Genomic DNA, 17,689 nt, shown 5'->3' on the forward strand with positions numbered 1-17,689 from the left:
CCACAGTCTGTTGAACAAATAGTCATTCGGTACCAACTATGTGCAACTATTTTAAGAGATACACTTGTGAAAGAGTTTACATTATAGAGGAATGTGATGGAGACAGGCAAGAAACAAGCACACAAGGAAAATAACAGTATTTCAAATGGTGACCAATACTTTGAAGAAAACAGGAGAAAGTGATAAAGAGTGACTAAGGGTGGGCAGGTTAATTGAAATTGGCTGATCAGGGAAGTAACATTGATTTGAGGTGGAACTGAAATGCTGGAGGCAGCCATGAGACACCATGGGGGCTGAAGACCCCAGCAAGAGGAAACAGAAAGTGCGAAGGACCTAAGGTTGGTAAAGTTTTTACATAAAGAAGCATAAAGAAGTCCATTGTATCTGAGAGTTTCTGAATGACAAGGATGAGGTTAAATGGGAAGAGCAGGCAGGAGCAGATCATACAGTGCAGTACGGATCATGCTAAAGCATTAGATTGCTTCGCCTCCTGTATGTGGACTAGATTACAGGGCAGCAAGAGCAGAAGCAGCAGGGAGGTTTGCTCTGGCCGATATAAGAGATGACAGTGTCTTGGATCAGGTGTAGACCGAGAAACAAGTGGAAGAAATGGCTACATGAGTAGAGGTGGAGTTGACGAGCTTTGCTGAAGGACCAGATGTGTGCACTGAGGGAAAGACAGGAGTCAGGGATGACTCATAAACTGTGGGTTAGACTATATTATCGATGAATGCAACTCTATTTACTGAGGCATATATTTCGTGCTCTGGCCCATAATATGTGCACAGTAGCTGTGAATACAGCAGTTAACACTGAGGCTCTGGGTGACATTTTGTTTGATAAAACAGTTCCTGTGATGAAAAATCAATACAGTTAAAGTGATCAGAGTTTTACATGCAGTTTTCAATCTCATCTGGGTGAGTGTGAGGCAATGGGTGTACTATTACAATTTCCTTTGGCAGTGCCTCACAGATGAAGTAACAGTGGGTGCATGCATACACAAAACTGGCTTCTAGTTTGGCTAGACTAAGGCTAGGATTGAGACTCGTAGACTTTGAGAGGTTTGAAGATTTACTGGAGCAGTTTGATTGTAAATGAGTCCTCAGTTGTGAGACCAATGGCTTGATCAAATACAGTAGCGAGTCAGAGCTTGGACAGGGTTTCCGGAGAGGACGTTAGTTAGGTGGGATGGAATGAGACTGAGAATTCAGAGCTGAGGGCCTTTGGTAGTGGGCTTACTTGGCTGAGGCAGGAGCACCAGCTACAATAAATTCAGAAGTTCCCTCCAGAACACTGAACCTAGATAACAGAGAGAAGAGGAGAGACGAGAGGCTGGTGTTGCTTAACAAGGAATTGTAAAAACAAGAAAAACAAAGCGGGAGCAAAAGTTTTAATTTCATCCAAAGAAAATTAATATGCTTCCTTAAATCATTTAAATCACTTAAATCTTTTCCTTATGAGGTAACCTGAGGTTTTCCAGGCAGGGTTTTATAGGAGATTAATCCCTGGCAATTGGATAGGGAGTAGGGGAAGAGTGTTGTGAGATATAACGAGGCCCTTTGCTGTGGGTCTTGTAAATCACACAACAGAAACAGTTACCTTCTTTAATTACGCTCAAGGCCAGTGTTAGGTCTGATTGGCTGAATACAGTAATGATGGTTTGGAGAGATTATCTGCTTTACAGAACCGCCAGGCAGTAAGGATGGAGCAGAACCAAGAACAAATGCTCTATCTCCTGACCAACACTGGCACTTTGGGTTGCTCAGACATTGGTAATCTACAAACTGCTGCCACTCACACTGCCCAGGCAGCTAATAGAGACCAGCAGCGTCCTCACCGCTGTCCAGGATGAAGACCTAGTGGGGCGTCAGCAGTTGAAGTTTATAGATGTCTACCGATGTGGCCTCTGGGAAAGCTGGAGCTCAAAATCAGCAGGATTATGAGGTCTAATTGATTAGTGCTGCTAAAGTGTGTACCATCTAGTGTAGAGTTTGTAGTCTTAGCATTATAGAATTGAGTTAATTTCCTCCCAAGGGAGGCATTTTGTAATTTTCTTAAGTGATAGCTTTAACCTAATAACCTCAGTGGTTAAAAATCTTGATTGTTAAAAGTTAATGGTTTTCTAACAAGCTATTCCTGGCATATGCATAATTTGTTTTCTTTTCCATGCATAGTCTCAGGTTGATGGTTGACATGGATGAAACAAAAAAATGTAATCACTTCTTCGGATTTGGTTTCTGATAATAATATCAAACACTGGACTTTTAAAAACAATATAATTTTCATTTTCATTGAAAAATGCTATCATGTTCTGACTGTAAGAGTTCACACTAGTGAATTAAAATTACTAGTATGTGACCTTGGGCAAGTTACTTAACTTACCGAAGCCTCAATTTCCTCACCCATAAAATAGGGATAATAATAATTGTACTATCAAATGAGATGATGCAGAAATAAGACTTAACACTTCCTTGGAATAAAAATATTTTCCCCCAATTTATTATTATTATTAAATGTCTTAAGAGTTGGTTTTATCTGTCAGTTAAATAATAATGCATGTGGGTATTTAATTTGCAGAACCAAGCTTGAACTTTAAAGCTTGAGCAAAGACAAACATTTTAAATGCTTTTGCAACTTATTTTTTGTTACCCTTTGTGTCAAATCTGTCTGACAGAAGACTTGAAATGAAGTGATTATTATCCTGACAATTCCAATTATCCAATCTTTTAAAGATCCTAATATGCATATATTTTTCACTGCAATCTGGATTTTTCAAGGTTACTAATTAGTTAAAAAATGGCTTTTTGGTAAGATAGTTCTTTATATTTATAAAAGAAAAGAGCACATGTTACTCTGCTGTTTGAATGATTGAAATAACCTGGGTAAAATTCTAATCTTAGTGCTAGGGTAGTCTTATAGAACAATGATACACTTACATTTAACTTTTGTGTTTAGCTTGTATTCACTGTTATCCTGCTCGGTGCAAAGCCCTAAAAATACGATAATAATTAAGTCAGTAAGAAACAAGAAAACAGTTGCATTTTTTTGTACTGTTTGTCTATACCAGAAGCTGGAGATCTTGAGAGAAAGATGTTTTAACAATTAAGAGAGCTTTATATAAACTATAAAGGAGAGTGAAGGAATGAATGGGTATTGAGACTACACCACCAAATAAAAAAATCCACGAAAAACTAAATCAGCCTTTAAAGCTAACAATAAAATATTTTTAAAGGCATAAAATCTGAGTCGTATTTTTGTGTTCAGTACTAAAACTTATGTTAGGCTATACCTCTGACCGTACCTAATCAAGGCTAAGCCATCCTCTGGCATAAACATTAGGAAACACTGAAAACCAGGCTCCCCAGTAACAGGGTAAACTCCAAATATTTGAAAGTAGAAAAGGAAGCTTTGATTGTGTTTGTCTTTTGGGCCACTTAGCAAATTTTTTTTTAATTTCTTTCTCCAAATACCTAGATGAGGGGAAAAAAACACAACAAACAGCATTTAAAACTGTAAAATTGTGTATATAAAGCTGAGTATTACAATGAAAATATAATTTTGAATAGTATAAAAATTAACATCCACAGTTAATTCCCAAGCCTCTTTTTACCTATCAATTATTTCTTTCTTTTCACAAAACATCTGTTCCTTGTGCTAAATTATTTACTATATAAATGAGCAATTTTCTCTGTAAAGAAATAGATGATATACTCAATAATTTTCTGGATTTTGATATATATATATATGCATCAGAATCATAATCAAAATGTGCTATTTTCTTAAAAAGCAGTAAGCTAATAAGGTAGCCTACCACAAGTTAACATACTAGCTACTTGCACGTTAACAAGTCAGCCTGCCACGATTGCATGGATACTGACTGGTAGAAGACATGAGTCTCTTAAATCAGAGACTAAGGGTGATTTATTGCTCAGAGCAATAGCAACAGCCAGAGTGTCAGCATCTGTACTGATACCCAGAGCCTCAATTCATATAGGATTGCACTTAAGAGATGAGTCCTAAATTTAGGGAACTCAGATCTTTTATAATGAGCAGTAAAAGTACCTACGTATTGCTCCAGAAACAGTTATTTCTATGTTCTAAGACTTTATAAGCAACCCTACCCTTTCCTCTGGAAGAAGACAGTATCCCTATCTTCCAAGACTTTTCTCATTACAAAGCCTTAAAAAGATGGTTGAGAATAAAGGGCAATCAGTGCTTGCTTTGCAAGACATGTAGAAATGAAAGAGACTCACAGAGCATTGCCTCTTAATTGATTTCTGGGGAAAGAGTTTGGAGGAACAGAAAGAGAATTCTTTCCTGATGACTTTTCTGGCGTTGAGGGAGCCAGGCCTCCTCATACTAGGTAGTTTGTTGACAGTTTAGTTTGGGTAAGCTTCCACTGACATTTCTAGCCGGAGAAGAAAATTCCCTGTCTAGTCTTCCTTTTTTCCTGTCTCAGTCTCTCCTTCCATTACATTTGCTATTTTTGCATCCTGAACCCTGACTTGGAAATCAATTGCCTTACAAATAATTTATAATAGCAGTCACATTCCCTGACTATTCCTCTCACTGCCTCCAATCTCAATCTCCCCAAAGGCCCTATTAACCCATAATATATCTGATTTATAGAACATTCAGTTTCAACTGCATTGTGAATTAAATAAACTTGGCAGGCTATCTGGAGACCATAACCACCACTTATGGAGTCTCTAGTGTGGGAAAATGTGTTTTATTAATGAATGTGTTTAACAAATGACTTTATGGGCCATGCCTCTCATTTGATTGCATCTTTGTATTTAATAATCAAATTTTTAGAATGTTATTATAGGAAGTTTACTTTTGCAACTGTCTATGAAAATGACAGTATTTTCATGGCATCAAAAAGTTATCCCAATCCAAAATCCTAGGAAAAACATTGACTTAAAAAAACAGGAGATTAAAATTTAGGGTATATGGGCTAAAATGCTCTGTCAGATATCAAATTCTCTCCCTAGAGAAATGAGATGGCCAAAAAAGCAGGAAGTAAAAGAAAAAAACACTTACTGACATTTCACAAAACCCTTCTTCAAAAATGAGTAGTTTGTAATATGTCAGGAAGAAAAACAAAACAAAACAAAACAATACAAGGAATGACCTCCCTTTTGCTACAAGAAAATTGTACCTTTGAGAACTTGTCTGAGTATTCCCAGTTTACCTTCAAATTCTCTTGTGTTATGGGGCTCGTGCTATGCAACGGGACATTACCGTTTGTCATCAAAATGTTCTCTGTGATATTCCACCTTCAAGTTTGCTTTTGTTTAACCTCTCTCCATTACACACAGCTATCCAATATTTTCCTATGTGCATTCCCATTTAGAACTTATCAAACATTTTTGCCATTTTATCATTTTATGTTGGTTTTTACATAATTTTCTTTAAAATTTATGTTCCCTTTTTTCTAGTTGAAAATTATCCAGTTAGTTATATATGTTTCCATTTGGAAAGACTGAAAGCAAACTAGCAAAGCCAAATGTGATTTGCCTAAGCGGTAGTGAAAGGGAAAATCGTTATTTCTGTGCTCTAACAAATTGCTGACCTTTTTTTGTTTATCAAAATGAGGTCTTTCTGCTAACAATGCCACTTTTTTTTAATGTTTACTTATTTATTTTTGAGAGACAGAGAATCCCAACCAGGCCCTGCACTATCAGTGCAGAGCCAAATGCAGGGCTTAAACTCACAAACCATGGGATCCTAACCTGAGCCTAAATCAATATGCAGACACTTAACCAACTGAGTCACCCAGGTCCCCAAACAAGTCTACCTTTACTTTCGCTGTTCTCAGAGGATCTTATTTCGTGTTGATCTGGGGGAAAACACTTTTTGGTCCTTTTGTCATTATAGTTCTCCATCTCCTAATTTATTTATGTTATTACTGAATTTGTGCCTAGTGTTTCATATTTCTAGAGCACAGTCTTGAAATTTTACAAAATATTATTTAAAAATACCAAATTACTAAACCATTCTAGGAAGTAATTTTGAAAATTATAGGAAAATTTATATTAATTAACACCCAAAACTTTAAAAATCTAATAACTATTATCTCCTTAAATATGAGAGGCTTTAGGAATTTCTTCTTTTATTCCATCAATCTTGCCATTTGTTAAAACAAGTTTTGGGACTCCTCTTGTTGATTTGCCTTTGGAACTGGCTGCTTTGTTTTTAAAAAGCTCAGTGGAAATAAATCTTCATCGCTTAAGTGTGGACTTCACTGTTTTGATAGAGGTCATAGTCAGCCATTGCCTGGTAAATAGGTTAATCATCAGACTGGGAGACTCTGAGAGAAAAAGTATCTGACTATGGGGAATGAGGGTGACATTCTTGTCTGACTAAGCTGGCTCTGAAGACAACTTTGGAAAGGACTTCTAGAAGGTTTTTGAGCTTTGTCCGAAGCAACTGGCTTGCCTGGCTGGCTCCTGTGCAGATCCCTGGTTCAGGCAGTGATAGTCATGTGTGACATAGGTCCTGGCATGCCACTGTCCTGAACTCACCTGGGGCCATTTTACTCTAAAGTAATTGGGGGGTTGTGAGCAGATGAGTGCCATGAACTGACATGTTTGAAAAGAATCATTCTGGATGCTGTATTGAGAAGACACTGAAAACAAAAGGATAGAAAGTGGGACAAACTATAGGAGTTTAATTAGGAAGCTACTGCAGTAATCCAGGCAAGAAATGACGTTGGCTCAAAGATAGAAAGTGAAAGTGGGGAGAGGTGATTGGGTTCTCAATATATTTTTAAGATATAGCCAATAGGATTTTCCAATATTGGACTAGATTTAGTCTCAGCTAGGAGCTACTTTTCCTCATAAGGGTTATGACTCCAGACATCTTTTATTATCATGACTAAAGGCACTTAGGGATAAGTGGTCAAGGTTGCTGCCATGCAACTACATTGTACAGGACAGTTTTCCACAAGAATTACTCAAGGAATTACTGAGTCCAAATTTTGAGTTGTGCTGAGGTTGAGAATCCCTGTTCTTTCTGCACCTTGAGCATTACCTTAAGAGTTCCCCAGCTATCTGCATTAGGAGACCTCACTTCAAGAATTTTGGCGCTAAGCTAACACAACTGTTCAAATGCCTGCAGAAGAGGACAGACTAGCAAAATTCATTCTGTCAGTGAACCCAAAGCTTAAATTGGAAAGAATCTTCCCCAGTGAACATGTTCTAGGAATAATCAATATGTCTGTTTAGAGGTGACTTCATCTACCAGTGCATCCAGATGGAGGGCAACTAATGTCAGAATTTCTGCTTAGACACCCAACATTCAGCCTCTACAGGAGCCACTGAAGTCTACATTTATGAGAGTTCCCTCCGATTGTCCTAGCACAGAGGGAGCAACAAATGTGGACAAATCTAAGTGGCACCAGCCCTACCAAGTGTCCCAGTTTCATTATGGTAGAGGAGGAAATCTGTTGTCCACCATAGCAAAGCAAACACTGGACAGGTTTGACACTTTGAGGATTCATCTAGTTGGGTATCCTCACTCCCTAGAGGTTATCAATTCTATCATATGTGTCAAATCATTACAACTTAGAAACCTACCCTACGAATATAGGCATCCTTTTACTTTAGAAATATTTCATTTGAGTAAGGAATCATTGGGGCACCTGGGTGGCTCAGTCGGTTGGGCAGCCAACTATGTCTCAGCTCATGATCTCATAGTCCGTGAGTTCAAATCCTGCATCGGGCTCTGTGCTGACAGCTCAGAGCCCAGAGCCTGCTTGGGATTCTGTGTCTCCCTCTCTCTCTGCCTCTCCCCTGCTCAAGCTCTGTCTCTCTCTGTCTCAAAAATAAAATAAAACATTAAAAAACATCATCAAATCACTTAATTCTAATTCTTGGAAATTGAGCCATATCAAAGTAATGTGGGTGTTTTTATTGGCAATAACACATTAGGAAGGACAAAGTCACAAGACTCCGGTCCTCTCTGAGTAGAAAACAAGATTATACAGGTCATCTTTGTTATTCATATATTTATGATTGTAGTTCTCAAACATATAAGGTTCATAGACAAGCAAAAGCATTATGTCACAAAAATATTTGATAAGCAAATACTACATATGGAATTTTTTCTTATTCTAAAATTCCTTCCTACTTCACACTCGCTTTTATCCTATGTAGTATTTTGATACCTTTGTCATTTCTTTAAAAATTATGACATGTTATAATTATCAACGAAACTGAACAATCTTACCTAAGGTGCAGGCTTTACTGAAGTCCATAAAAGTTAAATTAGAGAACAGATAAACTACTGAAAAATAGAGGTCTTATGACAAAGTAAATATCTCAAAAGAGACCCTGAAGAAGCCCGTGAATATTTTGCAAACAGAACTCTTTGAGCATGCTGCAAAAGTCATGGGAGAAGTGAATGATGCCCTACTGTGCTATTCTACAACTTTGTTAGAAAAAAATTAACCCTTCAAAAAGACTGACTTGTTTCTTGTATATCTTAAGAATTAGCACAATCACATGCAGACTCTAATCTAGATGTTGTTACTTAGGAAATAAAAGTAGGTACTTTATAATTTACAGACTAACATCTTAGCTTTTCTCTTCAATGTAAAAATACACAGAAATTTATCTCCAAATTCCCTTTTTTCCTATCATTCCCACCACTCACATTACAAGCTCAGTTCTTAATTAAAACTACAGTTGGCTTCTGTCTGCTTATTAGAATGACATGTACCTTCTACCCCAAGACTAGTACAACTTTCGTTTTTGCTCAGTGGTAAAACTGGCTGGATTAGTCACTGCCAGTAGAGGGACACTTAATGCCAAAGAGCTATAAGGGTCATCTGGTCCAAACCTCAAAGTACCTCAAGAAGCTCCAGAACCCACTGAAATGTCCCATTGGATTAGCTTAGGACCAAGCCCTATGTGAGAAACTTGCCACCTAAACAAATCAATGGTCCTCTCAGAAGACCAGGATACCCTCAGTCCAGAGAAGCCTCCCAAAGTAACAAAATAGCTTAACCAAATATGTCCCAAGCTGTAGATGATTATGACTTGATCTATAATTGGCCACCTCTCCTGTCACTTTTCAGAGCCAAGCAAAACCTAAAGGGGTTCTTCCTCCTTTGAACTTAACAAATTGGCTTGGTTCCAGAATAGCTTTAATCTAGTTCCCTGACCTGCCCATCATTTCAGGCCCAGAGAAAACTCAAGCCTAGAAGGGTTAAGTAATTTTTCAAGGTCACAAACCTAATAAGTGGCAGAGCTAAGATTTGAACCACAGCAGCTTGATTCCAGAACCTACTCATGTCATCATCCTGTAACACTGACTCTATTAGCATCAGAATATCTGTGAAAAATAGGAAAGAAAACTAGTGTTCTACGATGCCCCTAAGAGACAGATTTAGTAACGATGACAGTCTTATGGCAAAAGTTGTATCACACCAAGAGCAACTGCCTGCAGCACCTACCGGTAAAGATTAACTCAGCCAAGTAGAAATCAACACATTGAAATCCCTGGATATTCCTTCTGAAGCTAAGGCTGCTAGAAATCTTACATAAAGAAAACAACATGAGATGGTATTTAAAGCTAGATGGAAATTCAAAACAAACAAACCAAACAAGACAAAATGATCCTAACTCCTCCTCTAGGATCAAGCATGGGGAACATCATGAAATCTTCATGCTTCTGTATGTCCATCTTAAACACACAGCAACATAATAATGCTTGGCTACTGCCTCTTGATGCCATTTTGAGTGCAAATCAATTAATTGTCAATGTTTTTTGAGATCATCAGAAAAATACTGTCACATAATTCAACATGAATTACCTTTTGCTTACTTGTAGCCACACTTGCTATTTCTATACTCATGTGTATTACACTCAAATCTTTCTTGATCCCTGAAAGTCATTGCCTGTACTTTGCACTATGTGTATTTACAGTTATATAAGAAATGTATCCACCATTACTCACTCATCATTAAATTGGTTTTAGCATTAAACAACTAAAAAGATGTGATCAATGAGCTAATCCATGGAAAACTAAATAGTTTCTTTAAAATCAAATACAACTGCTGTTGTACTATATCAAAGCCCATATCAATTATTTTGTTCTCTGTTATATAATTTTATATATAACAGAATAACCATTATGGTTTTTTATTCTTTTATTTGTTCTCTAATATTCGTGTGGCTTTATATGGGTATGAACTTTGGTATTTTTTACGTGTATATAATTTAATTTGAAACAAATATTTTCCCATGAATACTTTTAATTGTGTCTCATTTTTTTTCTTTCTTTATGGGTATTACTTTTTGTTGATAGTACACTACATATCATTCACAGTCTTCAAAGTGGTTTCATTTAGTTCCGTTTCTTCATTTCTATTTAAAATATATATATAGGTCAGAAACATAATTATTCTATTCCTTTGAAGTTCTCTTTTAGAGCCTATGTTAATTGTGCAATCTCAACTGACTACCTAAAACTTTCATATTTTTATCACATATAAGCAAACAATGCTGTTACAAGTTAAGATTTCTAAGATTTAGGTTCTCCTTTTTCTGCTACAAAAGTTCCATTATAATGATGGTTTTCAAAGTATGGTCCCAAGACCAGTAGCATCAACATCCTCTGGGAATGTTTTAGAAAAAACAAATGTTTGTCCCCCTTCAGTCCCTGCCCATACCCCAACCCCCACCCATACCTAATGTATCAGAAAGTAAAGGCCTCGTGTCCAGCAACCTGCATTTGAATAACCCTCCACATGATTCTTATGGATTACTTTAAAGGTCCTTGCAAGCGTGAATGACATCTTGTCATCTTCCTATCACTCATGAGTATCCAATACTATGCCTGGCACGTCTTAGGTACTTAGCAAATATTGTTTGTAAAAATGAATCCATTGATTAGTCAGTCATAGCTAGGATTTGTTTGGCACTGTCGTCTCCTGACTTCTCTCTTCTTCCCATTTGTCATCCACAAAATGGGGGCAATATTATGAAGAGGCTAAGTGTGGACCGAACATGACTCTCACTGGGTTCTATCACTGTTTTGTCAGCACCATGGTGCCATAGTGCCCAGCATTACTTTTCAGTTCTCCACCATCAGTGGTTTTTCAGGACATTTGGAAGCAACTTGCACACCAAGCAGGAAGAGCACAAAGAAACTGCAGGCTATGGAGCTGCGTGGAGCCCTGCTTGCACTTCTATCAGCACTGCCTCTCATTTCCCTCCCTAATGTAAGGGGAAGCTTGTCATCAAATAAGCAGTCAGCAGTTTCTGTCACATTGTACCCATAATATAAAGCCAGGAAGATGAACCATGATATCTGAAACTAAGTATAATTCCATGCTCCAGAAGTAGTATTTGCCTGACCTGAGAATTACATAAGGAACAGTTCCGGATTGTTTTTTTTCTCAAAGAGCTTCTTTGTAAAGCTATGAAAAAAATACTGTATATTTACTTCTGTATTTCATGAAATATTTACAGATAATGACAGTTTTGCTGAAATTATGTAATCAGCCATTCCTAACGTGGTGCTGTTATAATTAATGTTTATTTGAAAATCCTCAGAAAAGGACAGAAGATACATCTCCAGTTTTGTAATGACCAGAGGTTATTCTCCTGGCTGCTCTTCCAAAACCTGGGCTAACACCTATGTAAATCAGATAATGCTAATGTGTGCATATTAATGAAGGTCAAGCTTTACCATTCCCATAGCTAATTTTTTTTAAACTAATTTCCTCCTTTTGACAGTATTATTACCAACAGATTCTTATCGTTGCAGATCCAACCATAACACTATAGAAACCTCCTCCATTATGTTTCTAATGCCTCATCACTCTTATGTTAAGATACTCTTGATTGCTATGTAAGGTAGTTTGATCTGACATGTCGTGAAAAGCCTGCTATAGCTCAAAGAACCTGGGTTCTTTTTCTGGGTTTCTTTTTTCCTTCAGAAAACCTGGGTTTCAATCCTGTAGCTACTATTAAAGGCAATCACTTTTCCTTTAAATATAATTTCCATATCCATAAAGGAAAGATGATAGCCTGGTGAAAGCCACCTTTAAAAAGTCAGTTGCTATGGCTACTATCAAAACAAAAACAAAAACAAAAAATCAGAACAACAACCAAAAAATAACAAGTGTGGGCAAGGCTGTGGAAAAATTGAAACCCTTGTGCACTGTTAGCTGGAATGTCAAATGGTACAAACACTATGGAAAAGAGTATGGTGTTTCTTCAAAAACTTAGAAACAGAACTACCATATGATTCAGTAATCCCACATGTGGATATATACCCAAAAGAATTAAAAACAGCATCTTGAAGGGATATTTGTCTAGCCATATTCATAACAGCATTACTCACAGTAGTCAAATAGTCATTAATAGATGAATGGATAAACAAAATATGATATATACATACAATGGAATATTATTCAGACTTTAAAAGAAAGTAAAGGGGCACTTGGGTGACTAAGTCGGTTAAGCCTCTGACTTCGGCTCAAGTCATGATCTTGCAGTTCGTGAGTTCAAGCCTCCCATCGGGCTCTGTGCTGACAGCTCAGATCCTGAAGCTGTCAGGCTCTGGTCAGATTCTGTGTCTCCCTATCTCTCTGTCCCTCCCCTACTCATGCTCTGCCTTTCTCTCTCAAAAATAAAAATAAATAAATAAATAAATAAATAAATAAATAAAAGTAAATTCTGACAAATGTTACACATAGGTAGACCTTGAGAACATATGCAAGATGAAATAAGCCAGTCACAAAAAATAGAAATATAGTATGATTTCACTTTAATGAGGTATCAGGAATGATCAAACTCATAGAAACAGAAAGTGGAATAGTTGTTGCCAGGTCTAAGGGGGAGGAAGAATTGGAGAGTTATTGTTTAATGGGTATAGAATTTCAGTTTTGCAAAAAACAAATGTTCTGGAGATTGTTTGCATAACAATGTGGATAAAGTTAACACTAGGGAATGTACACTTAAAAATAGGTAAGAAATTAAAACAACAAAAAGATACCACAACACAGCCTATTAGAATGGGCAAAATCCAGAACACTCACAACACCAAATGCTGGTGAGGATGTGAGCAGTAGTGAGGTGGCACGCATCCACTGCTAGTAGGGATGCAAGTAGTACAGCCACTTTGGAAGACTGTTCAATAGTTTCTTACAAAACAAAAATACATACTCTTACCATACAATCTAGCAATCCATCTCGTTGGTCTTATGCAAAGGAATTAAAACCTTATGTCCACACCGAAACCTGTATACAGATGTCTATAAAAGCTTTCTTCACAATTGCCCAAACCCAAAATTAACCAAGATATCCTAAACTGTGGTGCATCCAGTCAATAGAATATTATTCTGCATTAAAAATAAGTGAGTTACCAAGCGATAAAAAAAAACATGAAGGAAGCTTGAATGCATATTACTTAGGAGCCAAACTAAAAAAGCGACTTACTATATTATTCCAACTATATGACATTCTGAAAGGCAAAACCATGGAGACGGTAAAAAGATCAGTGGTTGTCACTGGCCAGGGGAGGAATGGATAAATAGGTGAAACACAGAAGTTTTTTACAGCAATGAACTTATTTTGTGTGATATTATAATGGTGGAAATACATCATTATAAATGACATAATAAATTAAAACGTACACAACCAAGAGTGAACCTTAATGTGAACTTTGGACTTTGGGTGATGATGATATGACAGTTGCGGTTCATCAGTTATAACAAATGTACCCGCCTGGGGGTATCATATTGGGAAAGTCTATTCATATGTGAGGGCAGAGGTATATAGGATCTCTCTATACCTTCCTCCCAATTTTGCTGTGAATTTAAAATTCCTCTAAAAGATGAGATCTTTAAAGAAGAAAAGTTAAGATAAATTTTATGTGTATTTTGTCACAATTAAAAATACAAATACAAATCCGCTACTTTATAAAACTTTCCTCCTTGGGGCACCAAGGTGGCTCAGTCAGTTAAGCATCTGGCTTCGGCTCAGGTCATGATCTCATGGTTCATGGGTTCAAGCCCCGCATCCCTCTGTGCTGACCACTAGCTCAGAGCCTGGAGCCTGCTTCGGATTCTGTGTCTTCCTCTCTCTCTGACCCTCCCTTGCTCATGCTGTCTCTCTCTGTCTCTCAAAAATAAATTTAAAAAATTTAAAAAATTTAAAAATAAAATAAAAAATAAAAACTTACCTCCTTAAAAGAAAGGATTCCGTATCATTTTGCTTTTATTATCCCTCAGTGTTCTAATCCCCCCAAAATATAATAATAAAAGTTTAATACAAATACACCTTAGCCTCTATGTATAGTGGTTCATTTACATGGAAAAGCATCATTAAAAATGTTACAAATCTGCTTTCGTTCCAATTGACTCCCAGACTCGACACTGGAGACCTGAGTGAATGGAGGATTTCTGTGAAAAGAGAACATGTCCCCAGTAGCAGAGGAGGGTGCTTTCTCTACTCTGCTGGTCGTTTTTTCCTGCCAGGCCAAGGGAGTGCACAGTACACAGTACTCAGTCCTGAAAGCCCGTGAGAGAACAAGGAGAGGCCGTTGTAGGAATCAGGCCCCACGAACGTGTTGGGAGGTGATTTGTTGAAGTCCTCTTCCTTACCTCCTCCCTTGGCTTCTTATAATCCCGTTATTTTCCCCAAAATCTTGAGTGAAAGCTTCATGAATATAAAAACCAGGGTAGGGAAGTGGCTTTTTCTCAAGGCCCCAAAGGCTACGACTGTGACAGGTCAGCTGTTCTCTGGAGAATTCAACAAAAAGCCAGTTAAAAGTAGTTTTTCTGCTTTTTATCTTTCTTTTCCTTTTTTGCCCTCCTGGTCATAAAGGAGAAAACAAAGTAGTATCGGGCTGGGTCTCTTTACAGGTGGACTAAATTGTCAAATTTATCCTGCATTGAGTCAGATACCACCACCCACCATCACCACAGGTACTGGCACTTTGTCTGTGTTGGCCCCATTTGCAGAGAGGCTCTCCACCCACTCTCTCCTCACTGCTCCATAGAGTCTGAAAACAAACTCCAGGTTCTGAACCTTTCCCACCCCCGTCTCTCATCCCTCTGCCCCAGAAATCAAAACTTCCTCTGTACTAAACCTCTCAGACTGATGACAAACCCACTAAACTGCCATACTGACTTATACTGGTTGTTGATTGTGGATGATGACTTCTCTCCAGAATCATTTCTATTTTAGAGAGTCCTTCAGTGCCCAAACATGAGGATTCATAAACTAACGTGAGACGCCCAGGCACTATATTACATCTGCCAAATTAAGGGACCAGGCAGTCTTTCTAGTACCTTTCGAATCCTGTCAAGTGATTAGCAGCTTGCTCTGCTATGTGAAGAGCCATCCATCTTTGCTCTTTTAACTTGGCTCACGCAGTTGTTTATTTAGTAACGACTCCCTAAGTCCGTGCTGCATATAGGGTGCTAATGTGAGTTCTTCAAGAATTTCCTTGGCAGTCCTACATGCAGCCTTTTACTAAAATGCCCATAAAGACACAAAAAGAAGAAAAAACTTATGACTACACTGATATCAAGATGGAAGCCAGACTAACTCTCGTATGTGGGAAAAAGCAATGCTAATACTAAAGCAGAGAGAGAAAGGTAGAAACACCTTCTCAGAGAGAAGAACATAGCATTTTCCTCTTTTAATCTGTGGAAAAGATGTCCCAAGACAAAGAAGGGAAAATAATAAATAGTGCATTGTTCTTAAGGCATGGATCCTAACATGGGGTTTAGAGCACAGTCAAGATTTTACCCAAGTCATTATGATTCATGATAAAAAGTATTTTCACATTTAATGTTGCCTTATCCCCACATGGGACTTGTTCTTCAGGATTCTGAAAATCCAGTGTTCATTTCACTGGTTTTAAAATATAGTGCTGTATTTGAACAGGCTTTAATTTCTCCATTTTTATACTAAACTTTTTAGTTACTCCTTTAAATAAAATGATAATATATTCAACATATTTTTGCAAAATTTGCATAATTTATGCATTCTCTTTTTTGATAACAGCATTTCACAGCTGATGCACATTGAGTTTAAAGTATGCGAACACTCCCAGAGTTTATAGAATTATTTTCCAATATTACCACTAAGTATTCTACTCCTGTAACTGATTTTCATTGGTTTCTGCCAGTCCTAGATTTTTAAAATAGTATCTGAGGTGTAGAGCAGTTGTTCAATCAATAAAATTCAAGTAAATTTGTTTTTCAAATGGAGAGCACCTAAAAACTGTGGTGTAAGTAAAAAACAAAAGCTGACCTCTGTTCTCAAGCAAATTCCACCTTCAGTAAAACAGTCTTTACCTGGAAACATTTGAATCAAATTAACAACTACTGGAGAAGACAGCACTGACATGAAAATTGCCTGAATTATTCAGTCTGGAGAAAACAGAAGACAGTCATCATTTTAAGATATGAAAGATTGTGTTTAAATGTATACCCAACAGGACACTTGTTCACAAATGTATCCTCATTTATACATGAAGAAACAGAAGTGATCATTGATCAATACAAGGAAGGAAATAGAAAGCTTTCTGAATTTGAGAGTGGTTTTTTTGTTTGTTTTAGGTCTTGGGCTCCAACCAGCATTCCACTTCTTCATTTCAAATATATCCCCAAACAAACAGAATGCAAAAAATAAGGACATGAACAGAGACTTCAGTTTACAATGACAAAAGAATAAAATGGGACATATAAATGAGTAGTGTTTCAAGAAAAAGTAATTATAGAAAATAAACCATCATGTGACTACAAAGAACTAAATGTTCAGCCACTAGCTCTAATACTATGGAAAGATTTATTTTTTACAGCCCTATGTCTTTTATTGAACATTATGTGCCATAGCCCAGATGTAAATCTGACCTATCTTTTTGCACAAGATAGCCCAAGAGAATGCTATAAAAGCTAAATATCAGGATTATGCAGAGCCAAAATTTGCTGAGCACAGATAAAAGTATGAAAAGAGATACCCCCAGGTGCTAACAGTGGTTGCCACTACAGGATGGAATTTGAGCTGGGGAAAGATTAGAATTTTAAATTTTATATCATGCATTTTCTGCTTAAGTACATTTAATTGGTTATAATGGTTATATATTACTTTTGTAATTTAAAAATTAATTATTAAAACTTTTGGCCAGATGTCAAATAATGCTGCTTGTCAGTTAAAGCAACTTCTGACTTAGAAAAACAGCACTTCCTAATGACCCACAAATTCCAATCCCTGACTCCTACCGATACCCTCTCTCCCTTTAGTTGGACACCCCTCTGACCCCACAGGAAAGTCTCAGAACTATGGCCAGGAGGTCTATGGAAGAGTGTAGAAAAGAAAGAGTGCAGGTAGATGGATTTTTTAGACAAGCTGTGTATTCAGATTAAGGGAAAAAGCTGTGGGAACTATAAACAGATCCCAAACAGAATTTCTGGCTTAAATGTTATCCCACGCGCCCCAAAGACTTCCTGGTTTGCTTGGGCTTTTGTACTTCAGTTTTTACACCCCATAAATTCTACCCAAAAGATCATCTTTAGTTTGCATCTTTAAAATACAGATACTTCTTGAAAGAGTAAAGTATCTGTACTTTACTACCCCCTATGCTATTAGCGGATACTTTATTACTAGTAGTAAATGTTAGCTTAATTTTATGACCTCAAAACAGCCAGCTGAAGTTAGC

General features: G+C 37.2%; 1 long non-coding RNA gene across 1 annotated transcript in view; it reads right to left on the minus strand.

Moving 5' to 3' along the window:
* Window positions 1–1,074: 1,074 nt before the first annotated feature.
* LOC115305620 overlaps window positions 1,075–17,689 on the minus strand; it is a 44,105-nt gene continuing 27,490 nt past the window's right edge. Inside the window, exons 2-3 of the long non-coding RNA XR_003914890.1 lie at window positions 2,937–2,990; window positions 1,075–1,299 (exon numbers count right to left, since the gene is read on the minus strand). This is a non-coding gene — a long non-coding RNA (uncharacterized LOC115305620). The remainder of the gene's footprint in view (window positions 1,300–2,936; window positions 2,991–17,689) is intronic.

Source organism: Suricata suricatta, chromosome 2 (genome assembly GCF_006229205.1).
Source record: "Suricata suricatta isolate VVHF042 chromosome 2, meerkat_22Aug2017_6uvM2_HiC, whole genome shotgun sequence".
Taxonomy (NCBI): domain Eukaryota; kingdom Metazoa; phylum Chordata; class Mammalia; order Carnivora; family Herpestidae; genus Suricata; species Suricata suricatta.